At 40.6% G+C, this 19,919-nt stretch overlaps 1 protein-coding gene across 6 annotated transcripts in view; it reads right to left on the bottom strand.

Moving 5' to 3' along the window:
• TOX (thymocyte selection associated high mobility group box) overlaps positions 1-19,919 on the bottom strand; it is a 284,989-nt gene that overhangs the window by 262,827 nt on the left and 2,243 nt on the right. The gene's annotated exons all lie outside the window — the stretch shown is intronic.

Below are 19,919 nucleotides of genomic sequence, written 5' to 3'. Positions count from 1 at the left end.
CAATTCAGACTGAACCCCAGCCCTTACTTTTAAGTAAAAAAAAATCTAGATGTAACTACACTCTATGTGTTTAACATGTCGTTTGGCCCTTAGCTAGCTATGCTTCTTAGAGGCCTTGCTGCTTCTTCTGCCAGGATTTTTGCTTTCTCATTTATACCTTCTGCCTGGTGCTATGTAAGGTATGACCTCCCTCCCTGCTTTAACAGCCAAGATAAGTAGAGACATCACTTTCTACACTTATTTACTTGACTGCCATTCTAGGTTCTGTGTGTGTCATTAATAAACCTACCTTTTTGATTAACCGGTACATTTTGAGTAGATCATGGTAACCTAATCTCAACCCATGTTGATGCAGTGATCCTATCAATCAAGTTTCAGTGACAGTATGCCAAACCTGTAGGTGAGTTGGGGTGGGCAGAGACTGAAGCCTGAGGAGTGGCAACTCTGGATCGAAGTTAAATTTTTCTCCGGAGTACGCCAAAACTCTACTGCTTTAACTCAGCTGGTGGCCAGTTATTGATACCTTATATGTTTTAGGGAGAATCTAGTCCCAGTGGTAAATCCAGGTCACCGTTGAGACACTGAGTTCATTCTGCTTATCTGGTGACTCCCTGAGATGCCAAGTCAAAAAGTGGGGTAAAGCCTCTACAGACCACAGGGACATCAGAGACTCCTATAGGCTGCAATCCTATACTTACCTAGGAGTGTCCCATTGAATGCAAAGAGGCTTACTTCTGAGTAGACATGTATAGGATTGCACTGTAACCTCTGTCCTGTCCAGTCTACTAGGACCAAACATCACCTTATATGAGAGATTTGTTATCAGACTTTCCCCCCCCCCCCGCCACACCACCACCAAACTGAGGAACAGGAGGCAGGTTTACCCTTTTTCCTGCACCAATTTTCCAATCAAAATTTCCTGTTGCAAGCTACTGCTTGCTCTGTTGGATATTCCCCTCATAGGACAAACAACAGTTTGAAGTGAGGAAATTTGGGGGAAATAGTGGGAGGAAGGAACTTCCCCACCATTCCTAAAAAACTGGCGCACGCATGCACACTCACACACGATTTAAAACATTCAGGAAATCAAAGCATTGATCTCCCATGTAACATGTAGTTAGGCTTTTAGGCTATATATCTAGTTAGAATGCCACTTTTCATTTAGTACCCCTCTAGCATGAAATGCACATTAAGTCATTACCTGAGAGTCGCTTTGGATGTTACAGCCTTTTAGGAGGAAATAGGAAATGAGAAAGACTCATGCTTCCTGTTCCTGGTGCTTCTTTGCAACATCCAAAGCACAACATCCAAATCTCTTCCCGTGCTAGAAACTTGCACTCTCTTCACATCTGAAGACATCTCAGCTAGGAAGGGAGGGGAACAAATTTTGGAGCATGGAACACAGAATTCATCAATTACTTGTGTGTTTTGCTCCCAATGTCTGAAGCCATTCTCGAGTCCCATGCATATTTATTCAAAAGAAAGCCCATGTGTTTAGGTAACTATGCATAGGATTTCAGCCTTAGATTTAGGCCAGTCCAGCTCCCATTCAAGCAGATGCGTTCCTATTTATTTAAATTAACTGATTTGTTGATCGGACTGTAAAAAGCAGATGTTACTGAAAGGCCACTGGCCTTAGTTAAAGTTTCCACTTTATTTTTCTAAGTCAGTTTTGTAAGTAGAGTGGTGGCTATAACTTTTCAGAGCAAATGCTGCAAGAAAAATATGTTCTGGCATTCTCTGGCCATTTTACAATACAAATGAAGGTACATAATCAAAACAGTCCCTAATGCATTTGAACTGTTTTAACAAAAATGTGTGAACTAAAAAAGATATCCTAAGCAATTTGGTACCTGGGTATGTTTTTAAGCAAAATATCTCAATTGGTTATTTTTTTAAAAGTATCTTTTAATATGGCTAACTCGTAAAGATAGAGAGCTAAGCAGACTCAGTCAATCCACTTGCTCTGATATGCACACATGATATACAATTAAAATCTCTATTCACATTCTTTCAGGGCTGTCACTCAAAAGAAAAGCCTTTTTGACAACATCCACTGAAGCGTACCAACTAACTGCCAAATGAGAACTTAAACAGTAATAGTTTTGTTATCAGCAGGAAGAAGAGATTTTATCAAGATTGGATTCAGATTCTAAAAAACAAAACATTTGGTTTAAAATGTAGGGGACTTTAATAAAATATAGAATGATTCATAAAGCTTCTGTATTTCACAATATCTATATGTGAAAAGTTTCATGGAAATAACCTCAGTTTTAGAATAATGATTACAAGAGAGTTTACCGGGGAGGAAGAAAAAGTTTTTACAACTAAATTTTAATCTCACTGTTATGTACTAGAAGAGATTTTAAAATAAGAAATAAGGTTTTTAGCTTTAATACACTAATTGAATGTAAAATCACTGAAGCGATCCAATTCAAATGGAAAAAACATTGACAGATTATATCCCCACTGTTGTTTTAAAAGAATAGATGTGCATGCATTTTAATTTACGATGGTCTCTACAAAGTATTATTCTCAGAATATAGATAATGCCACATCCATAACTTTCCAGTTCCCATTTAAGAGCAATCAAAGAATGCATTTCCTTTTAGTCTACTTTATGGAAATAAATCTATAAAAACCAGGGGCCAGCAAACATTTGCATGTTGCTGCTGATGCATGTATCTTGAAGCAGTTGACCATGGGTTACAATTTTGCACAAGTTAACTTCACATATGGGAAATATTTGCCTTCTTACCTATCACAGTCAGTGACTGAGGAAGAGAGCAGATGCATCCTGACTATTAACAGCCATGACAAATTGCCTTACTAATGAATGTTACACACTGAAAGTGCCACAACTGATTAAATGACAATTTTGCACTACCAGATAGCAAGAGATACTTGGGAACCGCAGCAGTGGACAACCCTAATGTTCTGCCAACAGGCCTTCCAGGCACAGTGTGGTATTTAGAAAAACACACTGTAAATTCCACAAGAATATATCCTAAAAGTCTGGGCATACACACAAGTTTTGTAGAACATTAAAGATAACAGCTTACATCCAAATCTGTTGAGCCACATGAAATGGATATAATTTAACTATTTTAATATCATTTATATTATACACTGCCTTAAAGAATATTTCTGTTGGGAGATTTCCTGCTCCTCTCCCTTCCACCTCCCTCCAAAACACTTCTTGTGCTTTGCATTTCACATAAAATCTCTCTTTTGTCAGTCTCTTTGTTGGTGCAAAATTGGCAGCAGTTCAAATTCAAAGTACTCCTATTCATTTACTGACCATTAAACCAATGTCATTCTAGTTCACATCAGCCAGGGAGCTAAGCTCTAAAAAACATAAAAGGCTTGCTTCACCACTGACGAATAATGTGTACATTTTTACAGAGCTTAAACCTTAATGCTTTGCCTGAAACTAACAATACAGTATATCTTATCATTCCTTTTTCACAAGCAAGCAGCTGCTGGAACGCTTGCCACTTCAAAATATCAATTGCTTGCCAGAGTTGTCCTCAACACACCCTGTCAAACTCATGTATATTGTGCAATGAAAATGCAGCAGTGAAAGCTAGAAATTGTGTCAAATTCTGCTGTGAGGGGGATGATGTACAAAGAACAATGTATGACGAGCGTAGAGACCACGAACAATGGCAATGGGGCCAGACACTACATATATCACAACTGTGCCTGCACATATTTTATTGTCTGTATTATAATTTAAAGCATGACAAATGAACTGTTGTATGCTATGTACGGCACAAATGAAACTCCTTCAGTTAGTCAGGCTTTTCTAATTTCTCTTGATGATAGAAACATTGTTGAATCTCTCTGCTCTCTGAACATTTGTTTCCAAATCAAAACAGGAGGGGAAAAATGCAAGCTTATCAAAATGAGTAACAGAAAACATGAGACAACAGCACATGACATGAAAATGAGATTTTGTTCAGTTGCTTCTCTCAAAGGAGACATAACCAGGGTTACCTTAAAGAATGTTAGGCTACGGAGTGTGTTGGGTGTGGAATAACACTATGCCCATAAATTACAGTATACCTAATTTCAATGCAGATAAGTGCTGGCCTATTGATTTGCATGTTTCCTTGGCAAAATGGAAATCCCATGTGAATACTCTTTGTCTAGAGAAAATATATTTTATAAAGCCTTTATGAATACAGCAATCCCTGCCAAAAGGGAATATGTGAGCAATAAATAGGTTACTGACTAGCACAGCATACAAAGTTAAAACTAAATGAGGGTGGTGTATAGGCAGATGCGAGCAACACATCCACTGCCCATGCATGTAATGTCCACATACACAAATTAATGCCTCTACATTTCAACCATGATTATTGTAAGCCTTCAAGTCAGAGCGCTGTGGAGAAGCCCTTTTGTCCTATGATCTTAAACTAACCCACTCTGAACTGAGCATTCCCACCAAGTACTTTATCAAGTTAATTGCACCATAGCCAGCCCAATATTCACATAATGCACAGCTTGCTTTAAAAAGGAATATAGCAGTAAAAGATTAGCCACAACACACATTAAATCTAACCACAGTACAACTGAGGTGTCAAAAGCTTTGATACACAAGAAGCTATGAGTGTCATTAACTCGCATACAGTTAACTAAAATGAATAGATATGCTTTTAAGGTGTTAATAAATATTTTGGAAAGAAAATAGGTATTTTAGGTGCTTGGGGTGATGACCTTTGCTGTGTTTATTAGTGGGACAATTATGCATTATTAACACACAGCAGCTGTACCTGAACTGCTGCCACAAACATAATAGCCTTTTATAGCCATCAGGGGAGTGAGATCGGAGGCCTTTATTAACCACTAGACATGATTAGCACATTATGCAAACTTCAGTAGGCAAATTATCTGTTACTGAAATATGATGTTAGTTATAACCAATTATCAACATGGTATTTTTTAAAGCAAACTTCCCAGTTCAAAATTAAAAGGTTTTACTACTGGTCAGACAGTTATGTGTTTGGAAATGTCTAAAAGTTCTGCTGTCCGTCCCCCCGCCCCGCCGCCTCACTTAAACAGTTGACTACAACAGCAATAGGTCCAACACAGAATCTAACTCCACATTTAAGACTTCCACTTCATGAATATTAATCTCCAGAATATAAAACTAAACATAAAATGAAACATTTCCAACATAATTAACTGACCTGGTTAATGAGCAAGGAACCTGATGTTTCTAAAACCCATTTCCATTAGGATACAAGTAGGTCTTGAAAGATTAGTGCCGCAATAAATTTTCAAGAGTTAACTTGAAAAATAACAGCATAATTTACTTCAAAAAAGCTTAATTTTGGGAAAGATTATCCCATTATCCTTAGCAACTGAATATAGCACTGAGAGTCCATTATGAACAGTCTTTTATGCTCTAGCAGAAAGTCATTAACATAAAATAAATCATTAACTATGATACTAAGCTCTGCTATCTGTAGGTTTCTATGACTAATTTTAATTACTGTATTTGCCAAATGTAAAATGTCCCTTTTGTTGAATGGGGTGGGGGGGCATTTTAGAATGAGTTTCCCTTTTTAGCATTTCTACTTCAGGAAGATATGTACAACATATATCCATTTTATTTTATTTTATTCATCACAAAAGGGGCATTGCTGCATTGGAAACATCTTCCATGGAAAGCAAGTCTTGTAAATAACACAAACTGTTTCTGGACTGATCCAGAAATGCACTGCCAAGATTTACAACATACATGTTTCTATGTGAGAAAAATATACCAGATTCAACATCTATTTTCAGTTGTAAGGATAACTTTGCTCACAGCATAAGAATTACAGCCCATTCACAAGGTTTGATTGCATATAAAAAGTTTGGGATAGAATAATAAAGTATCGCAATGAGTTAGAACTCAAAATAAGAACTATGTTACAATGATGTAATTTATTATGCTCATAGCAAAAAGTCATGGAATTCGCATAAACCCAATAAACTTATTTACCTGCACTAAACAGGTAAAAATTGCAAGGAATGTGGATTTTTAGGAAAATAAACTCAGTAGCAATAATATGGAAAACTAATGGGAATGGACAGGAAGGTCTATTTGTTGTGGAGGTGCAGAAAAGGTAGCTTGTGATCTACTGGTGAACCACCAATTTCGGGTGGAATACCTACTGCATGCGTGTTGCTGGGATTTTTCTAAAGCATGTTGGGCTAGATCAGGGTGGGCATCTTGTGGCCCTTCAGCTGTTTTGGCCTACAACCTCCATTAGTCCTAGCCACCATAGCCAATGATGAGGGATCATGGGAGTTGTAGGCCAAAACTTCTGGAGGGCTACAAGTTGCGTACCCCTGGTCTAAATGGATCATGAACTAGCCAGGCAATTATACTTACGTTCTTAATCCACAGTACATACTCAGGTTTAATCAACATAGTTTAGCTATGCCATAACTGTTAAATAAATCCTGACTATGCACTCTTAAATTTACAAAGCAGAACATATTGGTAGATCAGAAGACATTCTAATAAAAGTAGACCATGCAAGGTATAAGTCAGCCTATCGCTGATGTATAATAGACACACCTGTAAAGGTATAGTGCTTTTCTCTCTTTTAGTGTTATCTTTTTCTGGAAAGTACAATACATTTAAAAATATAAACCACATTCTACATAGATTAAGACAAGATGGCCCTCCACTCTGTGTGCTTGGGCAGAAAATACACAACTTTCTCCACCCTAACATCCAAATAAAAGCTGGTAAGCTTTCATGCTCATCCAGACTCGGGGGGTGGGGGAGAGGTTGTGGGCCTTTTGGGATGAGACCTTGAGAGTATGATCTTGAAATGGGCCTTGACTGCACAAAGTCCTTCCCCCACCCACAGTCAAACAACATCAGATCCCCAGTTCATTTGGTAAGTAAGAAGCAAGGTGAGTGAAGGACAAGGAAGGAAAAATACAAGCCCAAGACCTGCTCATGATTTTCCCCAGTAGAACAGACTCTAGAAGACCCACCGATTCTTAAACTCTCCACTGCCCACAGCAGGAAAAAGGGATTCCTGCCTTTACACAATTGTCCTTTTCTTGGTTCCATATAGTAACCTCCTTCCCATTTAATGATAGCAAGAGAATCACATCTTTCCTTGAAGCACACAAGGCAATCTACCAACCTGAGGAGTTGAGCAGAGGTATGGCAGATATGAATAGTGCCCTATCACCTGTTGAGAAAAGTAGTGAGGTGAGCACAAGACCAAATTACCGCAAGATAGAAAGATGCCTGCAGAATTTCAAGGAAATTCTAATGTTTGTAGTTCTGCCCAGAACCCATGGGCTGTTTCTGGGTTGCAGGTGGCTTGCCAAGCACCCCAACAACCCACCCTCACCAGGTTCACACATAACGAAAAGCTACGACGTGCCTCTGCTACAGCTTAAATATTCAAAATGGCAGCCATCACTACAATGAAAAGCCCCATGAGGAAAATTCCCCATGGTGGCTTCTCGTTATGTCTGAACTAGGTTACTGTGTCTGTAGAGAGGGAAAGCTGGCTATCCTTAGCACAGACAAAGCCACCATATTCAGGAAACCCACTCCCTAGTGCAGCTGTTTGTGCACAAACTCTGCATTTCCTCACCCCTCTTCTGACAGTATCAGTTTTATGAGTGGAAAGATGAAGGAGTTCATCACTCTCCCATCATATGCGCAATGGCGACATTTCCTTCAAATGTTGCAAAATTCATCACCTGGACACATGTATTTTGTTCATTCCTTATATAGCATTTGCTTCTACAAATTGAGTATACGCATAGAAGCCAGTGTTTTGTGCATCACCCTACCTTCCTACAAACTATGCTCTAGCAGCTGTATCACAACAACATCAGAATGTGTTGGAGGTGTGCCTGGAGGGGAAAAAATTCTTGATGGGAAATTTAAAGGTCAGTTTGGCTGAGGAAACTGCACAATAAACTAGGGTTAGGATGAGAAGCTTAGGGCAAGGAAACTGAGTAGGAAAAGGTCCAGCAGATAAGGTACAGGGTGGCTGAAGGAGGAAAGTAGTAGTTAATCTCCTGGCAGCCTTACCAGTCTGCCCTCGGGTCTGGTGGTGCTGCTGCTGAATGCCAGGTCGGCCCAAAATAAGACCTCCCTCATCCATGATTTGATTGTGGATGATGGGGCTGACCTGGCATGTATTACTGAGACCTGGGTGGGGGAACTGGGAGGGGTCACTCTCTCCCAGCTGTGCCCTCCTGGGTACTTGGTGCAGCACCAACACCGACTTGAGGGTCGGGGAGGGGGGGTTGCCATGGTCTATAGGAATTCAATCTCCCTCTCCAGGCTTCCTGCTCATTCGAGTGCAGACCTTGAGTGTTTGTACCTTGTGTTGGGTACCCGGGACAGATTAGGGATTCTGTTGGTGTACCGCCCACCCCGCTGCCCATCAGACTCCCTGCCTGAGCTGACGGAGGTGGTCTCGGACTTGTTGTTGAGGACCCCCAGGATGATGGTCCTGGGGGATCTCAACTTCCATGCCGAGGCCGCTGTATCCGGGGCGGCTCAGGACTTCATGGCCGCCATGACAACCATGGGGCTGTCCCAACATGTCATCGGCCCAACGCATATAAAAGGACACACGCTTGATCTGGTTTTCTCGACTGGGCAGGTGGATGGTGATCTGAAAGTGGAGGAATTAACATCTGTCCCTTTGTCATGGTCAGATCACTTCCTGCTGAGGTTTAGACTTCTGGCGGCCTTTCCCCTCAGCAAGGGTGGGGGACCTATTAAAATGGTCCGCCCCCGGAGATTAATGGATTCCGATGGATTCCAGAGGGCTCTGGGGGATTTTCCTGCTGGTATGGCTGGTGCTCCTGTCGAAGCCCAGGTCGCTCTGTGGAATGCAGAGATGACTCGGGCGGTTGACACGATCGCGCCCAAGCGCCCTCTCCCTCTGAGCAGAGCCCGGTCAGCTCCTTGGTATACACCTGAGCTGAGGGCAATGAAGCAAGAGGGGAGACGGCTAGAATGCAGGTGGAGGAAAACTTGTGCTGAGTCTGACCGAACACAGGTAAGAGCCCACTATCGAGCCTACTCTGTGGCGGTGAGGGTGGCAAAGAGGCAGTTATTTTCCACCAGCATTGCATCTTCTCAGTGTCGTCCGGCGGAGCTTTTCCGAGTGGTTCGCGGCCTGTTACATTCTGGGCCAGGGAGAGAGACGGTGGAACCCTCGGTAGCACGCTGTGACGAGTTTGCGCGGCACTTTGAGGATAAAGTCGCTCAGATTCGTCATGAATTGGACACCACCATTAATGCAGTTCCATTGGTAGAGGCGTTCAGAGCACCGTCTGGTCCAGTTTTATTGGATGAGTTTCAGTTACTGAGGCCTGAGGATGTGGACAAGGTGCTTGGCCAAGTCCGATCGACCACTTGTGTGCTTGACCCTTGCCCTTCATGGCTTATTAAATCAAATAAGGAGGGGTTGTCCGGCTGGGTCCAGGAGGTTGTAAATTCCTCCTTGAGAGAGGGAGTGGTGCCTGCTGCTTTAAAAGAGGCAGTAATTAGACCACTCCTGAAAAAGCCTAACCTGGACCCAGAGGATGTTAACAATTATAGGCCAGGGGCCAACATCCCCTTCCTGGGCAAGGTGCTTGAGCGGGTGGTTGTAGGACAGCTCCAGGCACTCTTGAATGAAACGGATTATCTAGATCCATTTCAGTCGGGCTTCAGGCCTGGTTTTGGAACGGAAACTGCCTTGGTCGCCCTGTGGGATGACCTCTGCCGGGAGAGGGACAGGGGGAGTGCGACCCTGTTGATTCTCCTGGACCTCTCAGTAGCTTTCGATACCATCGACCATGGTATCCTTCTGGATAGGTTGTCTGGGTTGGGAGTTGGAGGCACTGCACTACAGTGGTTCCGCTCCTACTTGGATGGCCGATTCCAGAAGGTGGTGCTGGGGGATTATTGCTCTGTGCCATGGCAATTGTGCCATGGGGTTCCACAGGCCTCTATTTTATCCCCCATGCTGTTTAACATCTACATGAAACCGCTGGGGGAGGTTATCCGGAGGTGTGGGCTGAGGTGCCATCAATATGCGGATGACACCCAGCTCTACCTCTCTTTCTCATCAAAACCAGGTGAGGCAGTGGCTGTTCTGAACCAGTGCCTGGGCACGGTAATGGACTGGATGAGGGCTAATAAACTGAAACTCAATCCAGACAAGACGGAGGTACTGTTAGTGGGTGGTTCGTCTGCCCGGCTAGGTGATATTCAACCTGTTCTGGAGGGGGTTGCACTCCCCCTAAAGGATCAGGTTCATAGTTCGGGGGTGCTCTTGGATCCAGAACTGTCACTTGAGGCACAGGTGAACTCAGTGGCACGGAGCACTTTTTATCAGCTTAGGCTGGTATACCAACTACGCCCTTATCTGGACAGAGATAGCCTTGCTACAGTTATCCATGATCTGATAACTTCTCATCTGGATTACTGCAATGCGTTATACGTGGGGCTGCCTTTGAAAACGGTCTGGAAACTTCAGCTGGTCCAAAATAGGGCAGCAAGATTGTTAACAGGGACTGGCCTGCGAGCTCATATTACGCCAGTACTTTTCCAGCTGCACTGGCTGCCAGTCCATTTCCGGGCCCGATTCAAAGTGCTGATGTTAACATTCAAAGCCCTTAACGGCTTGGGGCCAGGTTACCTGAAGGATCGCCTCCTCCCATATGTGCCTGCCCAGACCTTAAGATCATCATCAGCGGCCCTTCTCCGTGAGCCCCTGCCAAAGGAAGTGAGGCGGGTGGCTACTAGGAGGAGGGCTTTTTCTGCTGTGGCACCCCGGCTCTGGAATGTGCTCCCTAGTGAGGTTCGCCTGGCGCCTACATTGTATTCCTTTCGGCGCCAGGTGAAGACCTTTTTATTTTCCCAGGCATTTTAGCTTTCTAAATTTTTATCTTTGCTGTTTTAAATCTGTATTTTAAACTCCTGTACTGCTGCTAGGTTTTATTGTGGTTGTATTGTTATATTGTGGTTTTAATGTTCTACATATTTTAAATTGTTTTATTGTGTGTTGTTTGGTTTTAATTTTTGTGAACCGCCCAGACAGCTTCGGCTATTGGGCGGTATAGAAATGAAATAAATAAATAAATAAATCTCAGGGAAGGATAGGTAGAAGAAGTAGCTACCCAATGAAAAAGTGCAGACGATATAGGAAAAACGAGTAAGAAAAGGAAAACTGGGAAACCATTATACAAGGCAAATTTGTTTGTTTTTCAGTTTTTATAACTTTGTATTTTATCTGTAATTTATTATTAGCCATCTCAGCATTATTTTTAGTGTAAAGGTGGGATATTAACAAGAATAAGAACAGCCAAAAAGGCTTGTCCAGCCTTCCCCAGCCTGGTGTCCTCCAGATGTATTAGATTAAAACTCCCAGCATACCCAGCCAGCATGGTATGTGCTGGATGGGGATGATGGGAGTTACCGTGCAACACATCTGGAGAGCACCAGGTTGGGGGAAGCTGGCTTATACTGTTATTCAGAAAAGGTAAGGGGAAAAGACAGACATGCTGGGCAACTAAAAGGAAGACGAATGGGAAATGGGCTTAGAGTCAGGCTGAAGAAACTGAGGGGAAAAGCAATGGAATGTTTTGAAAAGCAGAGAATGATGGCTGAAAGAGACAAGATCTGAGGAAGTACTACAAACTGAGGAGATAAGATTGCAACAAGATGGTTGAGAAAAACCTTTACATGGGGCCTCTTGAGACAAGACTACATGACACTTTTAGAATACCCAGTAATTGAAGTTCTCTGTGCAGCATACACAGAGTAAATTAAATTAAAGGTAAATTAAGAACTTAAAATGCAAGCTCATAATAAAATGATAATAAAACAGTACAAAATGACTGTGACTCTCTCTTTTGGTGGGGGCACCTCATTTGGCAGGAGATACCTGGAGGAAGCCTTTGGATGATGACCTTAGGGGCCAGGTAGATAGATATGGGAGGAGCCACTCCTTCAGGTAACCTGGTCACAGGCCATTTAGAGCTTTTAAGGTAAAAGCCAGCACTTTGAATTGGGTCCAGAAATGGGCTGGCAGCCAATGCAGATGACAAAATACTGGCATAATATGATGGTATCAGCCAGCCCAAGTTAACAGTCTAGCTACCATGTTTTGAACTAACTAAAGTTTCTGGACTGTTTTCAAAGGTAGTCCCATGTATAGTGCATTGCAGTAATCCAAACTGGAAGACACAGAGTATAAATAACTGTCACAAGGCTATATCTGTCCAAGTAGGCTCATAGTTGACATATCGGCCTAAGCTGATAATAGGAGCTCCAAGCCTCTGAGGCTACCTCTACCTCTAGTGACAATGATGGACTCAAGAGCACCCCACAATCTACACAAACCAGTGCAACCTCCTCCAGAAGAGGGCAACCACCACCGAACCAGAGAGGTGAATCATCCCATGAATAGTATCGCTATCTTGTATGGATTGAGTCTCAGTATATTAGCCTTCATCCAGGCCATTACCCTGTCCAAGTATTGGTTCAAATCAACTACTGCATTATCTGTATTGGATGAAAAGGAGAGGTAGAGGTGGATGTCATTTACATATTGGCAAGACCTCAGCCCACATCCCTGGAAAACCTGTGCCACTGGTTTCAGGTAGATGTTAAAAAGTACGCTTGACATTAATGTTGGCTGTTGACATTAATGGAATGGGCAAGCAAGAGAACTTTTAAGACCGGACACACCAACCAAAGAAATGATAGGGCAGGAGGTACAACTGCTTTATTTATCTATTTACTTCTACCCCACTCATCAGTCAAAAGACTTTCAGAGTCGCTTACACTAATTAAAACCCCAACAGTAAAATTAATACAAAATAAGTAACAGCCAGCAACACCTTCAAGTACTTGAAAGGTTGTCACAGAGAGGAAGGCCAGGATCTCTTCTCGATCATCCCAGAATGCAGGACATGGAATAATGGGCTCAAGTTACAGGAAGCCAGATTCCGGCTGAACATCAGGAAAAACTTCCTGACTGTTACAGCAATACGACAATGGAACCAATGACCTAGGGAGGTGGTGGGCTCTCCCACACTGGAGGCATTCAAGATGAGGCTGGACAGCCATCTGTCAGGGATGCTCTGACCTGGATTCCTGCACTGAGCAGGGAGTTGGACTCGATGGTCTTATAGGCCCCTTCCAACCCTACTATTCTATGATTCTATGACCACAGCAGCCTCAGTGAAAAACAATTTTAAAAATACCAGATCGAAAAGGTCTGAGCAAATAAAAATGTACCCAATTCTGAGAAACAAAATTAGTAGCACCAAGCAAGTTGTCCCAGGAAAAATATTCCATAATCAGGCCACCAGCACTTAAAAGGCCTTATCCTGGTCACCACCCACATTACCTCCAAAGGCAGGGGGACTCAGAGATGAATGTCTGGGGAGGACTGTAACACTCCAGCAATTACATGCAGGAAAAAGCAGTATTTCAGTAGCTTTGTCCTAAGTTGTTTAGGGCTTTAAAGGCAAGAACCAATTATGGTCAGAAACGGAAGACAGTGAAGTTGTTTAAAGACTGACACGCTGCTTTCCACACACCTGATAGATATCAAATATATTTTATATATTAATTTGAACTAATTGGCTAATCTTTGGCTTCTAGTATCAAGTATGAAATAAGCCAACACATGTTATTCACTGATCTGGATGTGTCAGCTATTTAGACTATTGGTGACCCAACAAAACCAAATGGCTGGACAAGAGATTGGAGCAAAGCAATTATACAAAAGAAAAACTAGGTTTATATACCACAAGAGATTTAAATAAATTAACACAAAAACTTTCTTGTGAACGAACAGCAAAAGACTATAGACAAACAGGTATTTAAACTGCAAGTGGAAAAGATTCATTTCCAGCCCTCAGCTTTACTATACATACACACTCACACATATACATACATGCACAGACATATATACATTACATAAATGAACACTGTAGCATGTACAACAAAACAGACTTGAATAGATTTTTTGTCTAATATATTGCCAAAGTGGAATGCAGCCTTCATATTAGAAGGATGCCATTTTTAAGCCCCATGTTATAAGGAAAAATGTTATGACCAGAAAAATGTAATTCAGGTTAAAGAAAATTCCATGTCTTGCTGCTTATAATTAACTGTCTGTTGGCACTTTCACTAAGAATCACATTTTCTGACCAGTTTATAACAGGTTTTTTAAAATGAAAAATGATTCCTTGGGCAAAACAGCCACACAGGGCAAACACCATCATCATAATTTTTTTTAAAAGTGTCAGCAACTGCCACTTTTATCTGTCTTAACAAAGAGAGCAAAGATGGAACAGAACGCTAGACCACCTTCTAATAAAAGTGTTTCAACCCTGTTCATAATGGGGAAGCTTTTACCAGGACTATTCAGCATGCACTATTGTGTTGGCTGTGGATATAGAGTTTCAGGAATTCTGGTCTCTCGCCTAATGTAAGTATTCATACCCTAATCCTAAACAGACGTGCCTCTGAGCAAAGTCTATTGGAATCAATGGCATTTCATTTACTAGGTCTGTATCTTCCGTCAGAAGCCTAAGTATATTTTATTACATTAAGTGCTGGATATTATCAAAACCTTTTTTTTTCTTTTTCTCTCTTTTAGAAATAAATATTACAACATTGTAAAGATAGCACAGTACTAAGTCCACAGAGCAAAATACTATTTGGTATCTAAGGATACAAGACTTTCAAGACCAGACCCCTGTGGGCTGAAGCTCCAAACTATCTCAGGTCAACTTCCACAACCATTTTCGTAGGCTCTGACAGTCATGTTGTGGTAGAGATCCACATGTTGTCTATTCTTTGTGAATGGATTCATCACATACTTGGTTTCCATCAACATAGTCAACAACCTTGCAAGAGTTTGAGGAAAGAAAATCCAGGGACATGCGTAATCCATTCACAAGAATAGGTTCAATATAAGATGAACTGACTGCCAAAGATTTGTGCTTGCAAATAAAGTGAGGGTCTGAATTACCCATTTCTCAAAGGAATGCCACTCAAATAAGTGGATCTAACTTGTCTATAAGAAATGGCTACAAACTACACATCAATGTAGTGCTCATGTTGTTCGTTGATTTGGGAAGATATTCAAAGCTTTGCTTTTTCCTTATTGAGTATACCCAGCTGCATTTTCTCATATCATTTGCTCCTCATCCTCACACTCTTCAATATTATTTTCATACCATGACAAGATTATACATGTGTGTCCATAGGCCAAGAATGATTTTTTAAGCTTGAGTTTCCTTATCTTTAACCCAACGTGAACAGGGGAATATTGTTTTCCTGTTGAGTTGAAATAAGTTGGCTCACCAAATGAACTACATATTGGGATTTAAAATTAGAAACTATGTTGACTGGGTTCGGACAACATGCCATGACTCATAGTGGGTTATTTGACCCACGAGAGACAGGTACCAGGTTACATATGCAGCCCTACTTGGGGATTGTCATTTCATGCAAACCCAGAAAGTGTGGGCTATGTGAGGATTAAGTAACCCTCACACAGACCATGGATTCTGTAAAGGTTGTTTAACCCTCCCATAGCCCACGCTTGCTGGGTTTGCACAACATGACACCCCGGAGCAGGGGTTGCCTATTCCAAATGGCAGCCACACACTCCTTGCAGCCTCATAGTGGGTTAAATATTTATTTATTTATTTTAAACGTTTCTATCCCACCCCATATCATTAAGATCTAAGGGCGGCATACAGATAAAATCAATGTAAACAGTTAAATAACCATACTGGGCTGTTGTGTCTTGTGAACATCCCTATTATCTTAGAGTTGTCATGCAATTAAGGAAGCCTTAGTCAACTAATAGCACGATCTATACATGTCTACTCAGAAGTAAGTCCCATTATGGGTGCATAGGATTGCATCCTAATTTATGGTTTTAACAAATCAAGCAATTAAATCTGCATGTAGTTACATTATATTAACAAAGCAATTGCGCTGAAAGAAAAAAAGCTTTCAATGTTTTTAGATAATTCATGTATGTGTCACAGCAAACACCATCTTAGTAAACTAATTCTCTCTCATGTAAGAGAGAAGGGAGTATTTTTTTTCCTAAGATGGTGCCTGCCATCTTGAGTTTTTATATTAAAACAAGTAAAATGTTTTAAAGAATGTGTTGCCAATGAATGGGGAGCATCTCTATCATCAATCAAATGGTTTTGAGTTGATGAACTTTATCGCCTCTTACTATGTTATAAAATATAAGTTCTTTTTTCTGGAAAAACTGAAATTCAATAGTATTTTGGAGATTGTGGTCAGAAGACACACGAAGTAGCTTAAAGGGCAACAAAGCTAATTAATAACACCAACACAGCAAATCAATAATACGAGTAGAGAATCCTCTCTCTTTAAGAAGAATTAACAATAGAGCCAAAATATGTTAGTGGCACCCAAAACCACCCTTCCAGGAGAATAAAAAAACCAAAAAACAAATCCAACACTGATTTGAGTCCACTCTTGCACAGATGTTGAGATGTCTTTAAAACTATTGCTACATAAGCATTTTGGAGCCTTCCTGAAGGAATTCTAGAATGTAGCTATTTCAGAAAAAAGTAATATTGGGCATTTGAGCTTCTAGTAGAAATATACTTCTGGAACATTTCGTAAAGAGCAATATCTAAGTTTTGGTTTGGTATGATAAAGATACAATATTAAAATACTGTAAATACTTTCCAAGAGGTACTCATGTTATCCCGTTGCAGAAAAAACAACAGACCCTTGTAGCACCTTAAAGTCTAACAAGACTCTGTAATTACTTTGGTTCTGTGAGAGAGGCCACTAGGAAGTTTTAAAATATGATTTGCCCTATGTACTCTTTCCTAGTGTTGCCTTGTTCCCTGCTCCCATTTTGTTTAGTCTAGTTCTCTCTCTCTCTCTCTCTCTCTCTCTCTCTCTCTCTCCAGCTTGTATTTTTCCACTGCATTGACAACTATAAGGAAGTAAATTGCAAATGAGCTGTGGGCTTCTATATCTTTGAACCAGCAAATCTCAGGGAAAAAAAAATCTGTACATATTTTTGCAAGGCTAGCTACTGGGAGCAATAAAAGCCATTATGTCCCTCCTGCTCTTGGCACAAGTCAGCATCCCTGTTATTACTAGTGTCAAAACAAAATTAAGCAAATACTTAATAGTTCAGCAGTGTTGAAAAGAATGGTAACTGGCAAAAAATGTAAGCAATTGCTTTTACTCACAATACTTATCAAAACAGTGTCTGGAAAAGATAAGTACTGTTCTTTATGGATACATCTTTAAACTGAAGGCATGACATCTCCAAACAGCAAAAGAGTAGGAAATTATTTTACTACTGTGATCACACAATGTCCAATGTAATTGTTTCCAGGAAAATTAAAATATACCTATCTTCTAAATTACCACCCATAAAACTGCTTGAAATGTAGTTCTCCTGTAAGTTTCAGAGATGAGCCTTATTACCTCAAGTCTAAATCTGTCTGTCCGGCCCATGAGCTTTACTGTATTATTTCAAAGGCTGACCTATATACAGCAGCATACCATCCATTCTCTCTGTTTGTATAAGAGATACCTCACACAGTTGCCATAACCAACATTGTTTGCATTGTTCGTTCACTTTTCTCCCTCTGAGGTTTAGATGGGAAAGAAATATGATCCAGCACAATACGTACAAAGCACACTACACTGCAAGGGAAAACACAGTAATGGCCAACTAAAACGTTTAGGGACATCATTTTAAGTTTATAAAGAAACGATCTCAATAATCTTTTGAAACAAAGACAGCCAACAGAAAACCAGCAGAGCAAAAAGATCTACAGAATTCCATGTTATTTAAAACATTATCAAGACTGATTCATTATAACTTGTGCTACAGACATAAGTCTAGATAGTGTCAACTCTAATGCTGCTTGTGAACTATGACATTCTATGCCAGAAGACATGGATGCTGGGATCATTAATAAAACCTATGTTGATTGATTGCTCGTCATCCTAACAAGTTTATAAATGCTTACTCTCGTGGCATATTTTATAGCCACAGTCCACGTATTGTAGAGTAACACAATTACCTTAAGTGGGATTACTCTAAAGTAAATGCAACCTATATTTGCAGTTGTTTCTATGCAAAGTAAACAAGCCAGTCTAAAGTTTGTCTTGCAATTTCTAATCAGCTTGAAAGTACAGAGAAAACTGTGAACACCGAGGCTATTATTCTGGTAAAAGTCCCACTGGTTTCAAATAATTTTTGACTGTCATTAGTGCTTTGAGATACAGGGCAGTCTTTCCATCTGTACTCATCAAATTTGCTGAAGGGAAAGCAACATTTAGAAAAGTTTTCCAACAGCAGTTTCATGAAAACAACTTGGCACGGTGTATTTTTGCAGCCAGGAACAACAGGATACATAAAGTTAAGGCTTCATAACCATGTTAATCAGCCTTAACATGGAATCAGATGAAGATGAGCAAATGGAGGAAAATGAGATGTTCAGTCAACACATGCCTCAGAGAGGCCCAGCCAGCAAAGCTACTCTAACTCCATTTACTATAATCAATGGTCATTGGCAGAGCTGCTTGACAGAGATATGCATTGCTTGAAGAATGTTGTCTTGTGAGAAACATTCCTGGTATGTCACTCCTAAGCTTAAAAAAAGAAAAAAAGAAGTCTTACAACTGTGCATTTCTGAAATCCATTATCAGTCCTGGCTAAGTGAAATAGAGTGCCTCATTTCCATACTTAAAGAAAAGTTTGCTTCTTCTTTATGGTTGGACTTAACCAGCTAGTTAAAAAAAAACAAAAAACCCTGACTGGGGACAGAGGGTGAGGAGTGGAGGGAAAAAAGACTTTCTAAATTAATTTATTCAATCAGAGTGACACCCACCCGAAATGATTTAAAGCACTTAATTGGAAAATGATTTAATATATTAGCGTAATTCCTGATTTTCCAAAGCATTTAACTTTTAAATTAAATCTGGCCCACCATCTTGAGTATGATGAGCAAAATGTGTATTCAAGTCATTACCTTCTTTTTGAAGCTTTAAATCACTGATAGATTTAATAACTGTTCGTCCAGCTTTCATTGCCAAATGGCTCTTCAGGCACTTTGGCGCTTATGTCATTAATTCTACCCAATGCTTCTTTACTTTTCAGCATGGCAGGCTTACAATTCACAATAAAAAATAATAGAGATTATATTTTATAGTGGCAAGTCACAGAGTGAAAGTAGTTCTATAATAATCATTGCTGAGTACTTAAGGAGCCTTAGCACACAAACAGCCTGCCATGGGAGGGTAGGTGGGTGCTATCCAGACTTTTAAGCTTTCCTTTCCCTCCTTTTCCATGGTAGCATCATTAAAGAAAACTTTTACTTCAAGGTTTTACTTGATCTAAAACCAAAGGACCAAGTAGTACAGTTCAGATGATCACTGTACACAAATCTTTTTGTGTGATTTTTTGTAACCCTGCTGTCAGATTCCACATTTAAGAAGTTAGGAGGATATTGTGAGTCCCTTGTCACACTTGTCCTAATAGAAATGGGTTCTACACATTATGAAAGGCAGATGAGATCATGCTGGAAATTTCCTGAAAAATGAACATGTGTGTGTGTGTGTTTTTCTAACAACAGTGCAGCAGTTTGCACTCTTGAAACAAGCAGCAAAGCAGAACTCTGTACTTCTACCACTAGATCTGGGTGCATTTTGGCCAGAGCACTTGAAACAGCCCACAACACATACACCCTCATATACAACAGACAAAACACAACAGTGTTCAACCCTTCAAATGTAAAGTGAACGCACTGCCCTTCTGTGGAGCAACACTGGCCATCTATAATTCCTTGTCTGTTGCAAAGCAATAACCAAGCACAGAATCATCTAAAAGCAA

This window comes from Heloderma suspectum, chromosome 4 (assembly GCF_057233095.1).
Source record: "Heloderma suspectum isolate Gila_16-S chromosome 4, 16-S_ref, whole genome shotgun sequence".
NCBI lineage: Eukaryota > Metazoa > Chordata > Lepidosauria > Squamata > Helodermatidae > Heloderma > Heloderma suspectum.
This window is presented reverse-complemented; position numbering and strand designations above follow the sequence as displayed.